The sequence below is a fragment of the Elgaria multicarinata genome, chromosome 8, assembly GCF_023053635.1.
Source record: "Elgaria multicarinata webbii isolate HBS135686 ecotype San Diego chromosome 8, rElgMul1.1.pri, whole genome shotgun sequence".
Lineage (NCBI taxonomy): Eukaryota > Metazoa > Chordata > Lepidosauria > Squamata > Anguidae > Elgaria > Elgaria multicarinata.
The window spans coordinates 17,811,563-17,835,954 of record NC_086178.1 but is presented as its reverse complement, the minus strand read 5'-3'; the positions used below and the strand labels follow the sequence as shown (position 1 = coordinate 17,835,954).

Here is a 24,392-nt window from a genome sequence, read left to right as displayed (position 1 = left end):
ATTAGGGATGTGCTCTGCTTCTAATTGGACCGGCGAATTAGAAGCGGAGCGGGGGGGCTTCGCCTGCCCTTAAGGCGGAGGTGAAGAGGATTGGGGGGGCGGCGGAGTGTGGCAAAGAGGATCGAGGTGAAGGCGGATCCTTCGCCTCGATCCGGAGCTCCGCCGGAAAGGTAAGTGGGGTTTACCGGGCCCTGCCGCTGTCGCTGTCGCCCATGCGGCGACAGCAGCAGGGCCCGGTAAACCACCCCCCGCCCTCCTCTCCCTTACCTGCCTCCGTCCGCGGTCCGTCGGCGTCTTCAATTGAGCCCGCGGTTCAACCAGGAAGTCTGGGCCGCTTGCCCCCCCTCCCTTGGTCCCTTACCGGGCTCTGCCGCTGTCACCGCACGGGCGCCGATGGCAGCAGGGCCCGGTAAACCTCCCGCCCTCCTCTCCCGGCCTTACCTGGCGCCACTCCCCTGCACTGCGGAGCTCCGATTGGTGGAGCGGGGGGTCCGTGCACACCCTTACTTTTTATTTTCTCAGTATTTTAACACCTAAATTTAAACTTTGCTGTTTAAATTCTGTATTTTAATCCTATATCAATTTCTGCTGTGTGGTTTTATCCTGGTTGTGCTTTTTATATTGTATTTGGGTTTTTAGATTGTTGGATGTTTTATTAAGTTCTTAATGGTTTTAATTTTTGTGAACCGTCCAGAGAGCTTCAGCTATTGGATGGTATAAAAATGTAATAAATAAATAATAAATAAATAATAACCTCACAAAGTATCCTACATATGTTTCTTAGAATTTTCCTTTTGAAATGACTAAATTGAAAAAGAAAAAGTGCATCCTTTTAGAAAAGTGTACAAATTACCCCATGTAACTTATTAATCTGATTTATAAAATCCTGCAATTAATATATATATGGTGGGGGCTGCACATGGTCAGTGATTACAAGAGAAGCTGAAAGACATTTCAGCAAGCAAGCATACATCCAAAACTGCAAGAGTTCAACTATAGCACAAGAACTGTTAAGCCACCTTGCAATTTTGCCTATCGAGTGTGTTGGAACAGGACTTCCGAGAGCCAAGACACAAGTGACCGTAAAACATTTTATTGCAGTAATTCTAGTAATTAACAATAAGCCATTATTGTCCTAATAAAGACCTACAGATAATAGATTACAGTGTAGTTCCCTGACAAGAATCAGCTAATGAGCATCAGAACAAAAGACCCAATCAGCACACAGAATAAAAATCAAAATAATTTCACTGTTCCAGTGGAACCAGGAAACATTCTTGGTTATTTGTGTGTTGCCTCTAGCAAAGTCCACAGCCAGCAGCACTGGTTCACATATAATGTAGGATTGGGCTGCTAAAAAGATCACTTTTGGATATTCCATCCTAGGAAGGAAGCCTGGCTCTAAGGCGGTTCCTGCTTGCGTCTCACTGGTTGCATCTGCACCATCTTCTTTACTTGACAATGCGATTCACATCAGATAAAACACTTTAAAACAGGAAGCCATGAGAACATGAGAACAGCCATGCTGGATCAGACCAAGGGAGCATCTACCCCAGGATTCTGTTCACACAGTGGCCCACCAGCTGCCCACAGGAAACCCACAAGCAGGACATGAGTGCAGCAGCAGCCTCCTGCCCATGTTCCCCAGCAACTAGTGTACACAGACCTGAAGGTAGCATATAGCCATCAGGACTAGCACCGTTGTTAGCCTTAACCTCCATGAGCTGCAGGCTAAGAAGAGGATTAGAAGGTGTAGGAACCTAGCCCACTGCTTTCTTCCAAAGAATCCCACCCCCAACCTGCCAATTATCAGAAAATACTTTTTCTGAAAAAAAAATGGCCCACCCCCAGTTCTGAAGGAGAAAAGTATATTTGATATACAGCCATATTGGGTTGAAAATTTATGATCACAGCAATGTGGTCCTAAGGCCATAGCTAGACTGGGCGATATCCCAGAACAATCCCGGGATCGTCCCTGAGAGTCCACATGATGCACAGGGGATCCTGAGAGCAGGGAGGGATGATCCCTCCCTTTCCCCGGGATACTGTTGTTTTTATGTTTTTGCTGATTTTTAAATTTTGTATACTTTTTAATGTTTACCATTTTTGACTGTTGTGAACAGCCCAGAGAGCTTCAGCTGTGGGGCGGTATATAAATATAATAAATAAATAAATAAATAAATAAATAAATAATAAATAAATATATGGCCCTACCCTTTCAGCCTGCTTTTTCCACAGTCTAGGGGATGATCCCGAGACCGCAGAACGTGTGGGCAGGTGACGCGGTTTGTCCCAGCACCTCGTGGTTACTCGTGAGGAGCCAGGAACCATGCACAGGGCACAGAGATCCTCAGGGGGTAGGGTGGGGGAGTAGGGAAAATTGTTAAAAATATAAAAAACACTCACCTTTTGTGCACAAGCGCTCGTGTGCTCGTCTCCTTTAAGAAAAAAAATGGCAGGCGTGACGTCCTGTTCATCCGAGACCGTCGTACGCCACGTGTAAACAGAGGGGGAGATCTCAGAATAAAAATATCGCGAGATCCTCACCCCTCTGTCATGCTAGACCCGTAGGTCTAGCTGAGGCCTAAGTTATTCCTATCCTATTTTCTTTTGGGGAGAGCAATCTGCAATGCCCCCTTGTATCGCTGAGTTGTGAACGAGGCCTGAGCATCACCGCATAGATGCACATTTCCTCACATCAGGAGCAATCAAGCCCTTAAGTGCATCTTTCCTCTGAGGGCTCATGAAAAATCAAATGCACAACAACACCGTACAGCAATTTACTGAAGCAGTGACACTCAAGTAACATGAGAATTAGCGCACATAGGCATTAGCGGCATGAGAATTAAAGTCTAATTAGAACTGTTCCATGTCAAGTGTCAGCAAGTTAATCAGTCTGAGATCTCTGAAATGGCATCAACCAGACATACTAAAAAGAAAGAAGGGGGGGGAATAGAATCACAGCAAAGCAATGTTTTAGGGAGTTTAAAGTAGCCCAAAGGAAAGGAATTTATGCCAGTCGTACGTCACCTTGTGTGCTTATTTTGTTATTTGTTTACTTGTCTATTATTATTATTATTATTATTATTATTATTATTATTTGATCTGTATAAAGATCAGCAAGATAGGACAGTATCATTATCCCATATTACAGATGGGGCTGAGCAGCACTGAGACTGATAAGATGTAGCTTGCTTACAACCAGCCAATGTGGTTTTTGTTTTAATTTTTAATTTGGTTTCACTTAATTTTCCAAATACAAATACAAATAAAAATGTATGGAATTTAGGTCCAGTTATCAGCAGAGCGTAGTACATTTAACATTTCTTCCTCTTAACAATTTAAAAAATATCGGTGGAGGCCATTGTCAGCTTGGAGTTTTCTTTATAGTTCTTCATAACAAATTATATTTAATCTCTTTCCTGAAGGAAAGGTTTTCAGAAATATCGCTGTGCATGCCCCTAATTGGTATATTAAATCTAATACCATATTTTATTTTTAAAAAACAGATATTTTTATCTTACCAGTTGGTTCCCCACAAACACAGTTCACAGTGAAAAAATCAAATCTACTGAAAAGTTTAATTTTAACTAAAGATGCACATAGACTTTTAAATGTTACTTTGTTGAATTTAACAGCTGGTCGACCTTTATGAGCAATAACTAAACTTTGACTGGATACTTTTAACTGTAGGTGTCTCTTATTCCCTTCATGATTGGTTTACAGGCCATATGTTAGTGTATAGCATTGTACTTTGGCCTACAGCTCTGTTTATAAAGGTGTACAGAGTCTTCAACACTGGCAACAGGAAGGCAGCAGGATGGCTAAGGGGTGTGGGGAATGGGAAGCCACATGCCACACAAAACTCTGTCCTCAAACACCTCACCAAGGGTCCCTGCCCCCCAGTTTCTGTTGTCTGAGGTAGTTGCCTCAGTGACTCCACATACTGGTTGGGCCAGCCCTGGAATTTTCACTGCCGCACCCCTATCTTGAAGCTCTCTAGCATTTTAAAAAGAAAAGCAGAAGGTCTCACCTCATTGAGAGCACACTGGTTTCTCCATGTGAGTTGTTCCCTAGAATCAAAAACAAGGGGGGAAATTGCCTGGCTCACTTGCACAATTTCAATCTCTCTCTCTCTCTCTCTCTCTCTCTCTCTCTCTCTCTCTCTCTCTCTCTCTCTCTCACACACACACACACACACACACACACACTTCTGTGTCTCATTCCAACCCATTCATGGGCCTCAAGAAGTACTTCTAAAACTGCAAAGGAACCACCATTCTGTTTCTCTAGGCCTGCGAGTTTTATTTCATGGATTAATGTGCTCAAGTTTAGTGGGAACTGATTTAAATGCATAATGATGCATTTTGAGTTTCTGTGGAAAACAAACAAACTGTTCCTTACTCTACCCCATCCCACCTATGAACAAGCTTGGCTTCCAAATATGTTCAGGCTCTATGGATTTTGTAGCGAAAAAATAATACATAATATTATTCCGTTTTAAATGTATGGTTTCATATGACGTTTTACTATGTTAATGTATTTGATGGATTTTAGGCTTTCTCTTGTAACTTGCCCAGAGAGCTAAATATTGGAATTACAGCTGCCTTTTCCTCCTCACATCAGATTTGCACCAATGGCTTTGCCACTTTTCCTATTTGCAGGGCTTTGTTGCACCTGTGTCTTTCTCAAAAAGGGATAATTGGCTTTGAGTTACTTGGGTGCAGGCAAGGTTCCAAAGAATATGCTGAAGATGCTCATGGCAGCTGTGACTGAAAGGTTTCTAGCGTTAAAAAAAAAGTTACTGTCCTGAATGAGAGAAACAACTAAGTAATTTTATACAAACCACCCATATTAGAAGTAGTTAGCAGACTATAAGCAGAGAGGCTGTGGGAACCTGCCGTTCTGTACAAGCAATTTTAATTTTGGAAATAATAATTTAAATCTGGAACAGCAAAGGGGAAATTGAGCAAAATAACCATCCTTAAAAGGGTCCTGAAATTTATGCTTGCCTCCAACTGCCCAACTCTCTCCTTCCTGACATTAGCATAAATGTAGCTTTCATAGCCACCACCGTCTGTGTTAATGTATCCGACAGAATAACTGGCCTAATCTCTCCAATCTGCCAATATACACCCCATTTGAGCCAAAGGCATTTTGAGGGTCTCTTTTAGCATTCTCCTTTCATTTCTAACCAACAGTTGTGGTTTCTGCATAAATAACTATCATCAAGTCCGGGCAGCATTTCCCTAGAATTCAGAGCTGGAACATGCTTTGCTGTTGCTATGGGGATGCCATCAAAAATGGCCTGTTGAGTGATGACCACCCTAGCCATGGAACAGGGCTGTGGAACCTCAGGCCCAGGGGCAAATCTGGCCCTCTTGAGTTCTGTAGTTGACTATACTCCCTACCCCAGACCACTTTTTCCCAACCACCAGTTGTTTGATGTTTCGCAGCTGGTGTATGTGTTTTCCCCATTCTAAACAGTGTTTTCCCCATTCTAGGCAGTGTTTTCCCCATTCTAACCTAAGGCTTAGTTACTGGCTGTAAGAGCTATTCTTGGTATTTTAGCATAACCTCTCCTGCCTTTGGCTGCAACCACTGCTGGAATTCTGTCCCCAAAAGTTTATTTGAAATGGAATTCAGTTCTCAGGTTGAAAAAAAAAAAAAAAAAAGGTTGGGTATCTCCTCCAGCTTGCTGTGAGTCTCATGCTGCTTGAAAACATGAGGCTGCCTTAGACTGAGTCAGGCCAGGGGTCCATCAAGTCCAGTATTATGGAATCAGACTGACAGTGACTCTCCGTGGTCTCCAGCAAATGTCCTACTGTTTGACAATGCCTTTCTAACTGGAGATGCCAACAATCACACCTCAGGCATTCTGCATGCAAAACATAGGTTCCATCACTGAGCAACAGACCCTATTTCTTTCTGTTAATGACAGGAGTGTAAGGACTCATAAAGTTATTGTGATGATCCACACAGTTAGAAGTTTCACATGTCATAATTAGGGCCGGGGGTTTTCACCAGAGGAAGGCAATGTAAGCCTATGCGGCAGGGTCTTGCTATTTACTGTTTTACTCTGTACAGCACCATGTACATTGATGGTGCTATATAAATAAATAAATAAATAAATAAATAAATAAATAATAATAATAATAATAATAATAATAATAATTTTGGAGATATATGTGTAATGTGTGTTTCAACCACTACACCGAAACTTGGAAATCGAAAGGTGAAATAGCACACAGCGCATAGACATGCTATGGAATTCACTACCACAAGTCATAGTGATTGCCCCCAATTTGGATGACTTTAAAAGGGGGTTAGACAAATTCCTAGAGGAGAAGGCTATCAATGGCTACTAGTTTTGATGGCTATGTGCTACCTCCAGTATCAGAGGCAGTAAGCCTGTGTACACCAGTTGCTGGGGAACACAGAGGGTGCTGTTGCACTCATGTCCTGCTTGTGGGTTCCTGGGCAACAGCTGGTTGGCCACTGTGTGAACAGAATGCTGGATTAGGTGGACCCTTGGTCTGATCCAACATGTCTCTTCTTGTGTTCTTATATTCTTATGAAATAATCAAATTTGAGGTTAGGTGTGTGTAAATTACTGGAATTATGATTTGAGAATGAGGTCAGAGTGGGGTACTTAGGATCTATTGATTATGACAGTTGGTTTGCCACAGATAAGGCAGGGGAAAATGTTACGGACAATGCTAATAATCAAGGAATGGTATGAAGTTAGCAGTTATGTTCAGACTTGCCTACAAAATGTAACAGCGAAACCTGTAGGAAAAGGAAGTCATTACTAGAACTCCAGGAGCCAAGAGAGCTATGCAGGGTGTTAATTAATTTCACATTTGTAACATGCAGGAATAATTTGCTTTGGGGAGGGACACAGAGAATGCCAACAAAGGCCATTGAGAATATATCTCCATACAAGCATTTTCTTGGTACGCCAATGTTATATGATGAATATTTGTAATTGAGGGGGTTTTCAGGTCAACATCTCTGTGTGTGTCTGTGCAGACACACACATATGAGATATATATTTTAATAGGTATCATATTTTTCATAGGGTATTTTATTCTAGCAGCCTGCTTGAATTGTTCATAGATGCTGATCAGGGGTGTGAGTTCATCTTCCCTTAGGGAACCAAACACGCTCCAAATCCAAGCGGGAAAATGAAGCTAGCAGTGGGGAAGAAATAAGAAAGCCATGGGAGAAAAAATGCTGCTGGTGGTGGTGGAGGAGGAGGAGGAGGAGGAGGAAGAGGAAAGAGAGAAAGAACGGGCCATTGTGTGTGAGCAACAGAGGGACCCCAGAAGCTTCTTTAATTAAATAAAGTCCTGCCAGGCATGAGGCATTCTTCAGAAATAGCCTTGAAGAGATATCTATTCCTCCACAATTACAAGGCAATTGACATTCTTGCTATTATGTGCAGTGAGGTTGCACCATGGAGACAACAATGAAAACTCAGGGGCCATTGAAAGAGGCGTCCATTTGTACAATGAAAGAGGGACAGAGATTTTGTTGTTTTGTCAAGGCACTATATAGAAAAGGCAGGGGAGGACTGAAAAGGAAGAGGAAGTGCAAGGAAAGGAAAGGAGTGGCTAGCAGTCACGCTCAAGAAGAGCCAGTAACTCATGCCAAGTCTTTAATTCTACTGTAGTGCCATGGTCACTGGGCTGTGAGCATGCTTCACGACAGGTAGAACAACTCGTGGTCTACCAAATTGAACACAGCTCAATACAGCTGTAAACACTGGAATTGTGATGCACCTAGCAGGCCTCAATACATACTTTGTGGGCTTTGTTTGGCTTGGTGGGTCATGTGGGGCTGCTAAAGGCTAATTTGGCTTATACTTATGATCTCAGATGCAACAAGGGTCACCCACACATTGGATCTGTATTGTCCCATTGAAGTTTATGGATACATCTGAAGCAGGTAGGGATATATGGCCCAGGCCCACCATTAGTCAAATGCAAGAAAATGCAAAATATTGCTGGGTTTGGGCCATAGACATGTTACACAATTTGCAGTGTGCATGTTAAAGAGGTGGCATAGATAGAAATCAATTCTGATCACAAGGCTACCCAAAATATTAGCTTGTCTTACAGTGAAACATCTGTTTTATCATGGGCTGGCACCTCCTCTAACCTTCCATTTCAGTTTAAAAAGCTCCAATTCCCTGTTTGCGTAAGTTTTGCCATGAACAACAGAAAGATACAGGGACAAATATTCAAACTTGTTCAACCCAAAAGTCCCATGCTTTTCTAATGGCCAACTCTGACTCAGTCCAGACAACATGTTAGTCAATGCAGTGGGGAAACTCCACTCAACTGTTGAGATGTTAGGAGGTACTCCCCACACAACATGTTCTAACTCCACCATTGTGTAACTGTGGGCTACCGTGGAGTTGAGTAAAATCCATTGTGATGTTTGATTGACAGTTCCTCTGCCCTCTCTCCTCCCCCAGTCTTCTCAATGGTATCCCGTCAGATATTGCTGGGTGGGTGGGACCACCAATCCCGGCAGCTCTCCTAGGACAGCCAGTGGGAAAAGTCAACTCAATGCAACAGGAAACTCCACGCAGCCCTCCACACAACGTTCAACACAATGGTTGTGCAGGAACTCTCCTTTGCACAGCATGGAGATATTCAGCATGGAGTGTTTTCCAAAAAAAAAACCCCTCCATCGTGGGGTGGTGTTTTCCCACCAGACAACACATTTTTCAACAGTGGTGTAAAAACTCCACCGTGGAGTTCTAAAACCACTGTTGAGAAATGTGTTGTCTCAGCTAAGCCTCTATGGCATTAGCTAGATGAGGGGTTATCCTGGGCTGATACCCGGGATTTCCCCTGTGCATCCAGATGACACACAGGGGATCCCAGGCTCAGGCAGGGATCAACCGTCCCTTTACCCGGGAAGATGGGCACCACTTTGGGCCAGGTTTTTCCCGCGGTCTCGGGCTGAGCCCGAGACTGCGAGCGTGTGGCCCGTTGAAACAGCTTCTCCCCAGCTTTGCACGATTATTCACATGTAGCCGGGAGCCGCTGCACCCATCCAGGCTAGGTTGGGGGGAGCAGGGAAATATTTTTTTTAAAAAAAATATCTACCGGCCATCGCTGGAGCGCTCCTGCGCTGCTGGCCCTTTAAAACGTTTTTTAAAATGGTGGGCGCAATGGCTCTCCTCCAGAGCTCATTGCGCCTCGTGTGTGAACGAGGGTGAGATCTCGTGATAGTTGCATCGTGGGATCTCCCCTCCTCTAGCCCGGATTTACAGGTAGGTCTACCTAAGGCCTATGTTAGTTGTTCCAGAGCTGACAGAGGGAAAATTAAGGATTTACAATAATTTTTTTGTTTTTGGATGTTCACAGGACCTGTTCGCAACATAAATGCACACATGAGCAGGAACACAATTTTCAGGAAATTTTAATAATTTCCCAAATGTGTGTTCAAAAGTGTGCACTCACATATGCACATTTTCAGAGAAGTGCATTTGCAAAATCTGCCACCCCTTCCACGTTTTTATACTTTAGCATATGAGGGAATATGCATATTTTTCAAGTGGGGAAAATTGTGTATTTTTTAAAAAAAAATAAATATGTGCACATTTCTCCAAACAGATTTTTTTTTAAAGAGTCTCACATTTGAGAATGCAAACGAGATGAAACATGAATCAGAGAATCCCAATGAACTCAAACGGTGCATGTGCACTCATCCCATATATATATATATATATATATATATATATATATATATACTTTTCAGCTTGACTTCAAATGAAAAACATACAACATTGTCTACACTGAAGCGCTACATGAATAGAATCTTCTCAAAAACTGTAATAAAGTATGTTCTAATAAATATTACAATACAAAGAGATTTATCTATTTATTGTTCTCAGTCAAGTTTCCGTCCCCCCACCAATACATTTACATGTTTATTTTTTATAGATTTCCTATCTTGAGCAACAGCTCAGGTTTTCAGGGCTGCATCACACTAGTCAAAGGAGGCAAATACTACACACCTACACACATTTTTTTTTGGTCCAACCCATATGAAGGTGGGTACTTTCAGTAGTTAGTCAGTAAATTTACAAGGCAAGCCCATGCATATCTATTCAGATATGAGTGCCATTGAGTCCAATGGAATTTACTTTCAGATAAATAGGTATGGAATTGCTGCTTAAAGGAAGGAAGGAAGGCAGGAAGGAAAGAAGGAAAAGAAAGGGCTTTTTGTTAACTCAGAAAAACAGGTAATGGGCACTGAATCATCATCATCAACATCTACAATATTACTTCTTTGATGTCATGGATGAGTCCAAGTACCAGAGATGTGGATCTGATAATTATATAGGCTTAGAGTCTCTTAAAGGACATTGGGGATGTCAAACTACACTTTGCCTGCAGTTGTAATAATTTAGGGTGACCATATGAAAAGGAGGACAGGGCTCCTATATCTTTAACAGTTGAATTGAAAAGGGAATTTCAGCAGGTGTAATTTGTATATAAGGAGAACCTGTGAAATTTCCTCTTCATCACAACAGTTAAAGCTGCAGGAGCCCTGCCCTCTTTTAAATTTGGTCACTCTATTATAGCTCCTGCAGCTTTAACTGTTGTGATGAAGAAGGAATTTCACCAAGTTCTCCATATGTACAAATAACACCTGCTGAAATTCCCTTTTCTATGCAACTGTTAAAGATACAGGAGCCCTGTCCTCCTTTTCATATGGTCACCCTAAATAATTGCACACACTTCTGAGTTTCTCACCACAAATGCATTGAAATTACTCGGGGGGGGGGGGAGCCACAAGCCAGTAAAGCAGCCATTGGTGCTGCAGACTATTTATAGATGTTCTTCTAAAGAAAATGAATTAAATATATTTGTTTTCTGACAGCTATTTGGCCTTAGCAACATGCAGTGGCTAGAATTTAAAAGAATAACATTGCCTCGAAAATCACTTTTCCTCCCAGGCATTTTGAAGTGATGCCCAAGATAAATGAAATATTTTCTACTGTTTATGTGTTCTCTTTCTTGATTTCCTTTTTCTTGCTTGCTTCCTTGCTTTTTTCTTTGTTAATACTCTGTATGAAATTGATGTTGTTTGCTGCAGCTCTATGGCCAGTGAATCTCCTTCTTAATGTAGTTAAAAATACACTACAATATTTGTTTGCAGTTTTTCGTCCCTCCTTTTGATTGTATTTAAGTCTCTAACCTTTGAGCCAGGAATTACTTCACTGTAGGTTCATAGCCTCTATTTCAGTGGGGCAGGGATTCTGCTCTGGGTTTCAATCAGACCAGTCCCATGAAATGGATTCATCACCTTGGATAGCTCCTTTAGAGTTCTGAGTGAAGCCCAGAGTGGGTTCACTGCCTCACTAAAACAGGAGCCACCAGCCTTTCCTGGATCAAGCCTTGCCTCGATGAAGAACTTGCTAGATGGCCTTAGCCAGGATAACATTCTCTCTGTGTCAACCACAGCTCAGCAAATTCCTTTCTGGTAGTCCCATTCCTATATTGGTGGACTTTTGTACCTGGTCAAGAGGGCAGGGTTCCTGCAGCTTTAGCTGTTGTGATGAAGACGGAATTTCACCAGGTGCTGCATGCATACAAATGACACCTGCTGAAATTTCTTTTTCTATACAACTGTTAAAGATACGGGAGCCCCATCCTCCTTTCTGTATCGTCACCCTAATCGCTGACCAAAAAGCAAAATGTAAATGATTTATGGAATTCACCACCACAAAATGTGCTGGTGGAAATTGAGTTTGGTGACTGAAAAAGTGTGGGTTAGATCAATCCATGGAGGATGGCTCTGTCCATGGCTGTTAATCATGATGGCTATATGGAATGTTTGTGTTTAGGGACAAAATACCTCTGTCTACCAGTGGCTGAAGTTCTCCTATATTGGTATTGCTGTCACGTCCTGCTTGTGCACTTCCTGAAAGTAACTGGTTGACCATTCTGTGAAACAGGATGCTAATGAGATGGACCTTTGGTCTGATTTAGCAGGGCTCTTCTTATTTTATTATGTTCTTAATATGTGGATGGGCAACCATGGATACAGCCAGTAACAAATTGTATGAACTTGGTACCTGCAAAAACATGGTCACCATCTTAGGAATTATTGCTGGACATAGATACCTGGACCACACAGAACACATGCCTGATGCTATTCAGGAATTATGTTTCTGGGGCCAGAGTTCTGTGTCTTACATTTCCTCGAGGGATATAATCAGTTTTCTGTTTCATATTTCATATTCTCCTCCCCTGCCTACGATTTGCAGAACATTTTGCTTGGCGTTGAAAAGGAGAGAAGGAACACGAACGAATGAACGAACGAACACGAACACACACACACACATGTCTTCATTATATATGTAAGCAGGGGATGTACTTGCAAATCATACCTAATGGAAGAGAGTCCGTTCAATCTGAAGTTCCCATTTCTCAAGGACCTTACTGCCTGCTGTGATGATTAAAATGTTTTCTTAGTACTGCTAAGGCCCACACCTGCTCTCTTTCCTCCTGGATCCTGTGCCTCCTCTGTTTCTCCAGAAATTCATTGTTTAATGCAACCTTAAAAACAGAATGACTTTCAAATTATTTTAACGGAAGCAATTTTCTCTTGTTGTACTTTATATCCCCTGCTCCCCCATTACCGCTTGCTCAGTAGCCTAACAACGCAAATCTCTACATGTCTCACTGAGTTTAAAGGGAGTTACTCCCAAATATGTATATGCTAGAATATTGCCCCCCAAAAGATGGATATGAATATTTACAACTATCCTGCATAGTAAATAATTAGGGTGACCCTATGAAAAGAAGGACAGGGCTCCTGGATCTTTAACAGTTGCATAGAAAAGGGAATTTCAGCAGGTGTCATTTGTATATATGGAGAACCTGGTGAAATTTCCTCTTCATCACAACAGTTAAAGCTGCAGGAGCTATACTAGAGTGATCAGATTTAAAAGAGGGCAGGGCACCTGCAGCTTTAATTGTTGTGATGAAGAGGAAATTTCACCAGGTTCCCCATATATGCAAGCTACACCTGCTGACATTCTCTTTTCTATGCAACTGTTAAAGATACAGGAGCCCTGTCCTCCTTTTCATATGGTCACCCTAAAATAATATACTCTGCTTGAGTCAGGAAATGCTTCTGACAGAATAACATCATCATCATCATCAACAACAATTATATTATTATTATTATTATTATTATTATTATTATTATTATTTATATAGCACCATCAATGTACATGGTGCTGTACAGAGTAAAACAGTAAATAGAACAGTGTCCCTCACCACCACATGTTTTGGACTACAACTCCCATTATCCCTGACCATTGGCCATGCTTATGGTGACCATGAGAAACAGAGGGCAGGGGCTCCTGAATCTTTAACTGTAGTAGAGAAAAGGGAATTTCAGCAGCGTCATTTGTATGCCTGCAGCACCTGGTGAAATTCCCTCTTCATCACAACAGTTAAAAGAGAGCAGGGCTCCTTCAGCTTTAACTGTTGTGATGAAGGGGGAATTTCACCAGGTGCTGCAGGCATATGAAAGACACCTACTGAAATTCCCTTTTCTCTACTACTGTTGAAGACACAGGAACCCTGTCCTTTCATATGGTTAACCCATCTGAAGGCATAATTGCGAACTACTGGGACTGTTCAGATGCACACATAGAATCCTGGATCTGGTCCTGAACACTGGAAACGGAAAGGAAAAAAAGGAAGGAAGGAAGGAAGGAAAAGAATGCCAAATCACACCCATGGCCTGCTTGCAGATTCCTGGTCAACAGCTGATTGGCCATTGTGTGAAAAGAATGCTGGACTGGATGGACCCTTGGTCTGTTCCAGCAAGGCTCTTCTTATGTTCTTATGTACTGTTCATTTCTGGTCACTAGTGGAAGACTGGATAACTCAGGGTTCAGAATCTCTTTCAGCCTGAGGGCTCAATGCCATTTCAGAGAAAGCCTGAAATGGAGGAAGACACATTCCAGGGGCTAGTGTGGCCACAGGCAAAAGGGGACAGGGCTGAGATGCCGATAACAGGAACATATTTTAGTTTAAAGCTTTTATTACCACTGAATAGGTCTTAGGAAAACTTTCAACCTTTTTGAATGGGGGGAAACTGCGTGAAGGCAGGGAAATCACACACACAAAAAATCTATGTTTGCAGTAAGAGGAGGAGGCCAATGGAAAGTGTGACCCCAGGCAGGCTGGATTTGGCCATGGCCTGAAGTTCTCTACACATTTACTAGAGAAACAGTGTAATGTAGTGGTTAGAGTGTTGGACTGGAAGTCAGGAGATCTGGGTTCTAGTCATTTAGCCATGGAAGCTTACTGGGGCCTTAGCTAGACCTACCTTTTGTTCTGTGATGGAGGAGGGAAGATCTCACGTTGTGATTAACGCGAGATCCCTCCTCCGTTTACATGTGAGGCACAGCAACCTCAGGAAGAGAGGTGTCGCACCCACCATTTCCTAATTTTTAAAGAAGACGGAGCGCGTGAACACTCGTGTGCTGAAGGTAAGGGTTTTTTTAAATTTAATTTGGTTTCCCCGCTCCCCTCACCCTAACCCTGATGGTCACAGCACTCCTGAGGGCCACACGTTCCATGGTCTCTGGCTCAGCTGGAGACTGTGGAAAAAGCAAGCCCAAAGGGGAGGGCTCTATCCCGGGGCGAGGGAGGGATGATCCCTCCCTGATCCCCTGTGCATCATCTGGATGCACAAGGATGATCCCGGGGTTTGCCCCAGGATAAAGCCTGGTCTAGCTAAGGCCTGGGTGACTTTGGACCAGTCACAGACTCTCAGCCCAACCTACCTCACAGGGTTGTTGTTGTGAGGATAAAATGGAGAGGAGGAGGAGGATTATGTATGCTGCCTTGGGTTCCTTAGAGGAAAAAAGGCAGGATATAAATGTAATAAATAAATAAATAAAATCACCAAATTGGAGAAGTCATTGAGAAATATTTGTTCAGCCACAACCAAATTTAAAGCAAAGCCGTTTTTTGAATCATCCATTCTTTCAGCCATTGTATTACTCAGGTGCTTTCTTTTTCTGTCTTACGCTTCACCCCTCCTTTCCTTTCTCCCTTGTGTATGTAGACTTTCAGCACTATAATTTACATTTCAACCACCTACTGGCCCAGATGGATATGTTGACAATATTTTTCATGGCTTTCCCATTGTTACTGATGAATAAAACACTTATTTTCAAGGAGAGGTGGATGAGTGTGGGATGCCGGTTGGTTCTTTTTCTATTTTGAGAGACCGTGTGGTAAATGAGTTAGAACGTTAAAGAGCAAATAGGCCAAGTACTTGCAGAGGTGCCAACATCGTGTGTGCCAAGCAAACAATGTGTTTCTATAGTACATGCCACCAGCAGATAATGCTCTATAACAGTGCAGCAAAAAAGCTGTAATTAAGCACCCTTTTTCACATGATGAATGCTCCTTCATCGGTTGGCCATGGTTGACATTTAGAACAATAATCTTCAAGCTTTTCAATCCGAAGGCCCATCCTTAGCACAAACGTTAGGGTGACCAACTGTCAGGTCCCCGGATTTGTCCTGGTTTTTGTTCTTTCCATGGTGTCAGGGGGGATTTTTTAATAATTTTCAATAATGTCCTGGAATGACACACCTTCCTCTTTAAGGCTGCCATTAGCATGGCAGGAGGGAGTGACATGCTTTCTTGAGGCACATCATTCCCCCACCCCGAGCTCCAATTGAGGTCTTAAAGGGGAAAGTGGGTCATTCGTGGACATTATAGAAAAGGCCCCAATTGGAGTGGATGGTGGTGGTGCAGAATGAAATCCTTTCCCCTCCTCCACTCCAATCGGGTTCTTTAAGGTGGCGGGGGAATAACGTACTTTCTGCAGGACTCAGAAAGCTGCTTCCCCACACACACACTAGGTGTCCTCTTTTTTGGTTTCCCAAATATGGTCACCCTAACAAAGGTGCATTAGGGGATCCACATCTTAATTTTGTACCATATATTTGTATGGTAGCAGTTTTCCTGCTGCAATCCATCCTGCTGCCATCACCTGGGTCACAGGTAGGGATGGACAAAATTGTCTATTTCTCTTTTTCCCATAAAGAAATTGTTTAGATCTCAAGTTCTTCTCATCCCATTTCTCAAGAAATGTGTGGATTTTAGTAAGTTCGTATCCAAAATGAACTGAACAAAATTCCAACACATCTCTGCCCCATCTCTTTAACAAAAGATAGTCTAACTCGTCTAATTGTTGGAGGAGCCATACTGCTAATGCTTCTTTTATTCATAGGTTTTGGAAATGCCCAATCATTGCCTCCTTTTGGGAGGAAGTCATCAGACAGATAAACTTTGTATTGGAAAGTAGGGCTGTGCATGATTCAGCCTGGGCCTCAGAATTCTGAGGCTTCAGTGGCCATTTTACAGAGCAACCGCCACAATGTGTACAGCCCTTGACTCAATGCAGAAAAGTCTTACAACTCCCAATGTGCCTTTGCCAGGGAGGGAGGGAGGAACTTCCCGGGAGTGACAGGCGCTTATGGCCTTGCTGCTGCTGCTGCTGTTCCCAATGGATCGCCCACCCAGTAGCACGATTGAAGCCGCAGGAGACCCTATATACAGGGTCTGTGAGCACCCTGCTGCTGCTGGTATCCTCTTAGTGCCACCAGCTTCCCTCTAATTCTCTCCAATGCTGGGTCCTGAAAGTGCACAGAGAGGATCTGGTGAAAAAGGACCATAAAACAAACAGCCAATTCCACAAGGCTCCTTTGAGCAAGGGCTGTGCATGATGTGGTAGCTGCTCTGTAAAATGGCCACCAGAGCCTCGGAATTCCGATGTTGTGTAAATTCACCTGGGGTGAACTTCCGAAATGTCCATTTCCTTCCTGTGCCCCTTGCTTTTCCATTTTAATTGCTGGAACACTATGAAACTTGATAGGAACTGTGGTTTGGCAGCGCTCCAACATAAACAAAAAGCTGTAACTTTGTATCTCATGGAGCCCTCAGCCAGGCCTGGGTAATAAGTCTGCCTTGGCTACACATCATAGGTCAATTTCAAATGACACTGACCAGTTAAACCCAGCCAAGTCCTTTGGACTGTCCCCTAGGTATACCACCTTATTAGATAAAGGCTATGTGTGAGAATGTAGGTATACAGTGCAAAGGATACCTGGGAGCAGGTAAATAAAGCACATGGCAATGGCGACAGCTGCAGTTCGCCTTCTGACCACTGGATGGAGGTGTTCTGCCCAGGCTTGAGTGACGTGACAGGTGATGCAGGCCAATGGGATGTGAGCTAATGACGTGTAACGTCTGGAGGTATATAAGCTGTTGTCTTGCCTCGGCACAGTGTGAACCTGATTTTGCAGCAGGAGAGCCAAGAGGTCACCTTACTGGTTTGATTTATGATTTGTTACATTTATATACCGCCCCATACCCAAAGCTCTCTGGGCGGTTTACAAAAGGATAAAATCTGTTAGCCCAATGCTTCATTTGTGATCTTTCTCAAGTGTACCAAAATTGGATATTGGGTTGCACTTGAAAGGAAAACCAACATATTTTTACAACACTGAGACCAATCATGCACAGACCTATTGGGAAGCTCCTTAATATTTGCTGATGTACATCTTCTCTAAATTATGTACCTCCTTCTTGGAATGCAACACACAGTCAGGGTAAATGGATATCTCATGCCCTCTTGACTGCTAAAACATTGATACTACAATATTAGAACAATAAAAGCTCACTGCCTATAATGCAATACTTGCAACATTTGAAAGATTGATATATAGGCACCATTCACGAATGAACTTCTATTTGGCTATCTGGTCTGTCTTTATTGAAGTTTATGTGTAATTTACTCTTTATTTCTTCTTTTTTAAAATAAAATGTTTTAATATTAGAAACTGAGTACATAGTTATATTTGCTTTTTTCTTTGTTTTGTTTTGTTGAAACTTATAATAAAAAATTGATTAAACAGACACATCTGCACCAGTCATTCCCAGTATGGGAATGGTATTCCCCTATCATTATCCTCCAGCATAGAGTGGGCCATGTTGTACCTGCCTGCCATATAGCTGTTAAAGATTGGAAGCCTGTCAGAAAAAAAAGAGGTGCCAAGCCCAATTCAGCACCATAAATATGGTTGAATGCAAAGGGATTTAAACCAGACTATTAAGAGCTGAGCACTCAAAGCCCTCTGCCTGGATGGATACATTTATCAGTTTTGCTTTCTCCCAAATCCATTTTTTTCTTGTTAATTTAAAGTTCTCAAATTACTCATCCCTAGTAAAAGGAAGCCTCACACCAGATAATTTTGTTCTGAAATGTCCATTCATTGGCTCTCGAACTACTTTACACAGAAGGGAAATAGAACACATACACTGCATTAAATCACTGTGAATGTTGCCACACATGGAAAATGAGATGGGTTGGCTGATGATTTGCCCTATCAATCATATCTTAAAAGAGTTTCAGTTCATAGTGACCTGTGTGCAGCTGCCCCATGTGTTGAACCACTGAACTGCAGCTTTTCCCTTAAGGCAGGAAAGGCAGGAAGGAGTATAAGGGGACTTCCTGTTCTAGTTCTTGCTTTAGCAAGTCCTGTTCTTGCTTTAGCAACAAGATCTTCCTGAGCTGTGATGTGTTACTGAATCCTTGGTTAATCTTTGGTCCTGACTTCTGGCTTGCTCCATCTTCCTGCTCCTTGGTTTGTCTTTCAGTCCTTCCTCCTGGCTTGTCCTTTTGATCCTTACCCTGAGATCCTGACTATTGGGTTGTCCCGGGTCTCTCCTGGTCCCCAGGTCTTAGCTGATTTCAGACTACTGCAATAGGAACCTGTCTTTCAAGGATGCTTATGCTACTGATCTTCTCATTTAGGGACTTCTAATAAGGTTATGGAGTTCCCCACAACACAGTTTAAAAACCACTGATCTATACATTCAGGTACTTCTCCAGAAGATAGAAGTAACTGAAATAGCACAACATTGGCCTTAGCTAGAGGTCAGGATTCCGGCTGGTGACCCCGAGAGGGAGGGGGGTGGGGAGGCTCCGGTGGTTAAGCGAGGAGAAAGAACTGGGAGGCAGGAGAAGGATGACCGACATGGCAGACAACCACAAGGAGAATTGGGCAGCACTGGTTGCTGCAGCAGAACAGTACCGGCGTCAGACGGGCAACAAGGTTGTGCTGCTCACTGCGTTCAGGGCCCCGCCCCCTGGCAGGTTCAGCTACACGCAGCATGGAAGTGGTGCTCTGGCTGACACCGTTCAACGCTACCTCGAAGATATTGCAGTGGTTCACAAGACCACTGCCTTCACCTATGCTGCCCGCCCTCTTGCAGCCCCTCGCCCATCTCCCACCCACGGATCCTACTCCCGGAGCTATCCCTCAACTTGTGCCCCAGACGACCCTGCCCCCCCCCCACAGGACACCTACGCCCCAGGGGCCTTTGCCACAGGCTTCTGGAGGCCAGGAACCTGAACCCGAAGATGAAGATGATGAAGGAGATAGGAATACGTTAACTGAATTGGAGCAGCCGGGTGGAAGGGAGCATCCCAGCGATACCACTGGTCTGTTTGTGATGGATGAGGATTCCCCGAGTCAAGACTATGAACCTTTCTTCGATTCCGATCTAGACAGCACTGATGATGGAAGTCTGAGCGAGGAAGCGCCTGGACAGACAGCGCTTCCGCCCCTCAGCCATCAGTATGCCAAATCCCTGCCTGTTTCGGTGCCCATTTGGGGCTTTAAGGAGCAATGGCAAGAGATGCGATCCTCTGATGAAGAGAACAGCGAGCATTCGTCCCCTGACCTTGAGAAGATCTCCCGCCCCGCCTCACAAATCGGTGGTCAGGGTTGGAAGCTCCCCACAAGCCATAAGTTCAAACCTGGTCCTTTCCCTAGTCTGAGATCCCATAAGCTTTAATTTAAAAAATGGCAACCTCAGTCTCACACTACAGTTGGGCTGGAGGGTCCGTTTACCTCCTTTTCTCTCCACCCTCGAAATCCTGCCCCCGCATTCCCCCTCTGACTCGGGTAATGAGGAGATACAGCAGCCCTTCTGAGTGGGGCTCCTGAGAGACATGTGAGGAGTACATTTTAAAAAAAACACTACAGAGGTGTATTGACAAATATACACTGCCACATCTGCCTCATTTACCCCAGCCCTGGTTGCTGAGGGTTCTCGGAATCAGATTTCCCCCCCTATTCCCCCCTCTCCAAATAAGTGTCTTAAAAGATCCTTTGCACATAAGCTGGGTTTGTCTACACTTCGGTTTACGATAAGTGACCCTTTATGGAACGGTGGGGGAAGGCAACGTGTCATCTTTCTCTCCTGCTGGCCCTACACCTCCCTTTCCCCATGAATAAGTCTCTCCCAATTTCCAACAGTGGTATTTCAGGGTCTGGTTTTTGTTTCTTTCCTATTGGGGGAGGGTGGTGCAAACGTGGGGCTGCCCTTAGGCAGATGGGATGGAAAGGGGGGCTCTAGGAGTTGCGTTACGACCCTCTCTTTATGCTCCTTACCCTGCCAGCCCAGCATACTTTTGTATCAGATTTTCAAGGGCCTTTTCTGGTCCTGACCCTCTATTTTTGTCCAAAGATGATTGGTAACTCGGAAGCGAGAGTATGTGTTTTTTTTCTCTCTCCTTCCTGCCAACCTACAAGCCAATAATAATAATAAAAAAAATAAATATCTGTCTTTTACCAAAAAAAAAAAAAAACATTGGCCTTAGCTAGACCTAAGGTTTATCCCAGGATTGTCCCAGGGTCATCCCTGTCTGCTCCCGGGATATCCTGTGTGTCATTTACATGAACAGGGACGATCCCGGGACGATCCCGGGATAAACCTTAGGTCTAGCTAAGGCCATTGACAGCATAATCTATGAGTTATGAATGATTCTACTGCACAGTATATTTAATACTCATGATACTAGTATGATACGCAAGAGCATGCCCAAAGACTAAAGCAGCTCATTTATTGGATTTGTTTTGGGAGTCATCTATCTTCAGGACTTAGCTGGTGTTGGAAATGAATACAGCTATGTGGTTTGAATCACTCCAACATTGCTAACCATCATTACTGCTAACACGCATGTAAGAAACATTCAGTCTTGAAAGGAAAAGCATGCAAGTAGCATTCAGCCTTGCAAGAGTGTTCAGCCTTGAAAGAAATGCAATGTAATAGTTTGGAAGTAGATTGTATTCAAGCACATTTTGTGATGCATGGTGATGTGAGATTTGTTTATCTATAGTATTATTCAATCACAGCTTGATCTGTGAATATTTTCCAATGGCTATATAGCCCATCACGCCTATAACTTTTGACTGCTCGCACTACTTGTTGAAGAATATAAAAACAGGGAGGGAAAAGAATTATTTGAGCTTGATGTTCTAAGCCTAGCAAGGAAAGCAAAAAAAATGGTTAAAAAAAGGAAAAGAAATCTAAATTATACAATCAAGTTGTTGTCAATTCTCTTCATCGTTCTTTCCTCAAAGAATGACATGATTTCTGGCACCATTGGATGATTTTTTGAAAAGTTAAAAAAAAAAAACCATCGGAATAATTCTAATTTTAACTTGAATCTGCTTAGCATGATTGAAAAGGAGGCTACTCCTGCAGGGAGGTTCATGCTTTTGAAAGAAAAATTGTAATTCAGGACGATCAGAGCTGATTAGATAACACAATGGGGGACTGCAGGATTTCCTTCTACCAACATACCCAGCCCACCCCCTTCCCATTATATATGTAATATGCCTAAAAAGAAACCATCCTGTAATTACAGATTTAATGCTGCTGTCTTCCGCAATGGAAGCTTCTTTAAATCTGAGCAAGACTCTACAGATTGAGGAGATGGGGGTGTTTACACCTCCCCCTCCCTTTGTCTTTCTCTTCTTATTTAAACAGAAGCAAGATTTCAACTTTGATGTATTCAAACCCTTGGGATCCTTTTAGGTAAATGATGGTTTTCTTCCCTCATCCAGTGTGTGCTGGACTGCTTTTTTTAGCTAGATAGTAGGAGGCTTTGCTTTATAAATATCATCCGCACATACAATTTGCAGGTGAAATAGCTCATAGAAGCTGCAGGATAGTTATTATATTTGTGGAATCGCAAACCAATACATGGATGACTGTTATAGATACTGAGAGGGCTTCACCTTTAGTAGTGACCTAGGCCTCAGCTAGATGAGTGAGGTCGGAGGGAGGCGATCGCGCAATTTTATGATCACAAGGTCATCGCACTGGTTCACATGGTGCGCGACATCATGCCCGCCATTTTGTGTTTTTTTATGAAAAGGGAATGGAGCACTCATACGCAAATCATAAGTATTTTTTTTTTAAAAAAACTAATTTTCCCCACTCCCCCCACCCCACCCTTTGATGGGCACAGGAGCTCTGTGCCCCATGCCCAGCTCCTGGCTCCTCGTGGTTACTCACAAGTAGCCAGGACAAACTGCGACACCGGGCCACGCGTTCCACAGTCTCAGGATCATCCCGAGGCCGTGGAAAAAGCGGGCTACAACTGTAGGGCAATATCCCGGGCCAAGGGAGGGATCATCCCTCCCTGCTCCAGGGATGCACTGTGCATCATTTGTATGCACAGGGATGATCCCGGGGTGAACACTGGGATACCGCCCCATCTAGCTATGGCCCTAGAAAGAATTTTAGACAGATAGAAAGCTTCATCACACCAGGACTTAACACGCTCCATACCTTCACTTCTCCGCTGCTGTTTTTGTTCCTCAGTTACTTCCTCTTTTTAAAAGAGGAAGTACAGAATGCACACAAGGCCCATTGAGTCCACTGTTCTAATGGCGCTGCTTCTCCTGCACACAGCAGGAGAGAGCAGCGATTCCAAATTTTTTAAAAAAAACATTGGACTTAATGAGGAGGTTTTTTGTCATTTGTGGAAGGCCAGAAGGGGCAGAAGGCACACGGGAGGCAGACGACATCATATGAGGGACCTGAGCAAACTCCGTGAGTGCCCGGTAACGAGCGTGCAATAAAACACTCATCCGATGGAGCTTAGAAAGAGAAAGATGCTGAGGTCCACTTTTAATTTGGCACCTGAGGAAGGTTCTAAAAAATGTGATTAGTGACCTGCCAGCTGTCATTGTGTAAGGTGTTCACTGAACTTGCTGGACTTCAAGACTGAATTGCTATTTGGGAAGGAATTAAATTAGCCAAACATTTTCATAAGAACATGTTGTGTTATTGTGGGCAAGTTGATTTATTGTACAGTTGAGCTAAATTGAAGGGGTCGATATTACCCTTTATTTTTCACACCAGATTTCCCAGCTCCTTGGCATTGATTCACATGTGAATTGCTTAGGTAGTTACCACATGTGTAGAATCTGCCTTACAGTAGTAGCCACTGGTTCAGACAACCACTACAGGCAGCTGTAGTTGGAGTATGTCCTTCAAGCCATCTCCTTGCTAACAAAGAGAGAAGCCAACGCTACCCACTCACTCTCACTGCCTCGAAGGTGGGTGAACTAGGCAACCACCTGGGGCACCAACCCCTTGAAGGTGGCAGCACTCTGGCTCTTCCTCCTGGCCTTTCTGAGCATCCCCACTGGCTGCTCCCATGCTCAGAATGCCTCACCAGCTTTGATAAAGGATCCTTGAAGTGAGACACTGAGGATGAGGTGGGGGAAGAGAAGGAGAGAGCTGCAGCTGTGGCCAGGGAGGTGGTGGGGGGAGTGAAAAGAAAGGGTGTAGGGCAGCCAGACACTTTAGGCAACGGAGAAGGGAATAGGCAACACACAGTACCTTATTTTAGAGGTACTCCCCACACAACTTGTAGCCTCTCCCCCTGTTGCATAGCTGAAAGTCCCAGCGTTCTTCTGGGTGGCTGGTGCTCCTCCCTCCTCCCTCAGTCCTCCCAGCCCTATCCCATCATGCATTGTGAGTCCTGCCAGCTGTAGAGGAGTGGCCGGGTTGCTTTGGGCTGCGCCTGCTGGAGAACTCTATGATCTTCTGGAATATTGCAGTCGGCGGGGGAGATTACACATTGGAGCCGGCCACACGACCTGGGCAGGATCTACACTATTCATTACACCGTTGTTTAAGTGCATTGTTGCGTCCTCCCTTGCTACGTTACAAAATGCAACTTGAGCCCAGTCAATCGAAATACCTTTTTTTCTATCGTTTTACCCCGGCACACTCTTCTTTAGAACGTTCTTCATTATGCTCATACCGGCTCTGAAGTAAACCTCCTTCTTCCGGTGACTCTGAGCTAGACCTGCCGGGATAAGCCGGCAGGGAGGCGGGGCGACGCGTAGGGACGAGGGAAGCCCTGCAGCGTCTTAAAAGGGCCACGTGCGCCCCGAAAGATAAGCGGTTTTTTAAAAAAATTAAGCCTCTGTCCCCTCTTTCACCGCCCTC

At 43.7% G+C, this 24,392-nt stretch overlaps 1 pseudogene; it reads left to right on the top strand.

Moving 5' to 3' along the window:
• The first annotated feature begins 19,010 nt into the window (after positions 1-19,010).
• Positions 19,011-19,931, top strand: LOC134402452 (proline-rich AKT1 substrate 1-like; annotated as a pseudogene).
• The last annotated feature ends 4,461 nt before the right edge of the window (positions 19,932-24,392 follow it).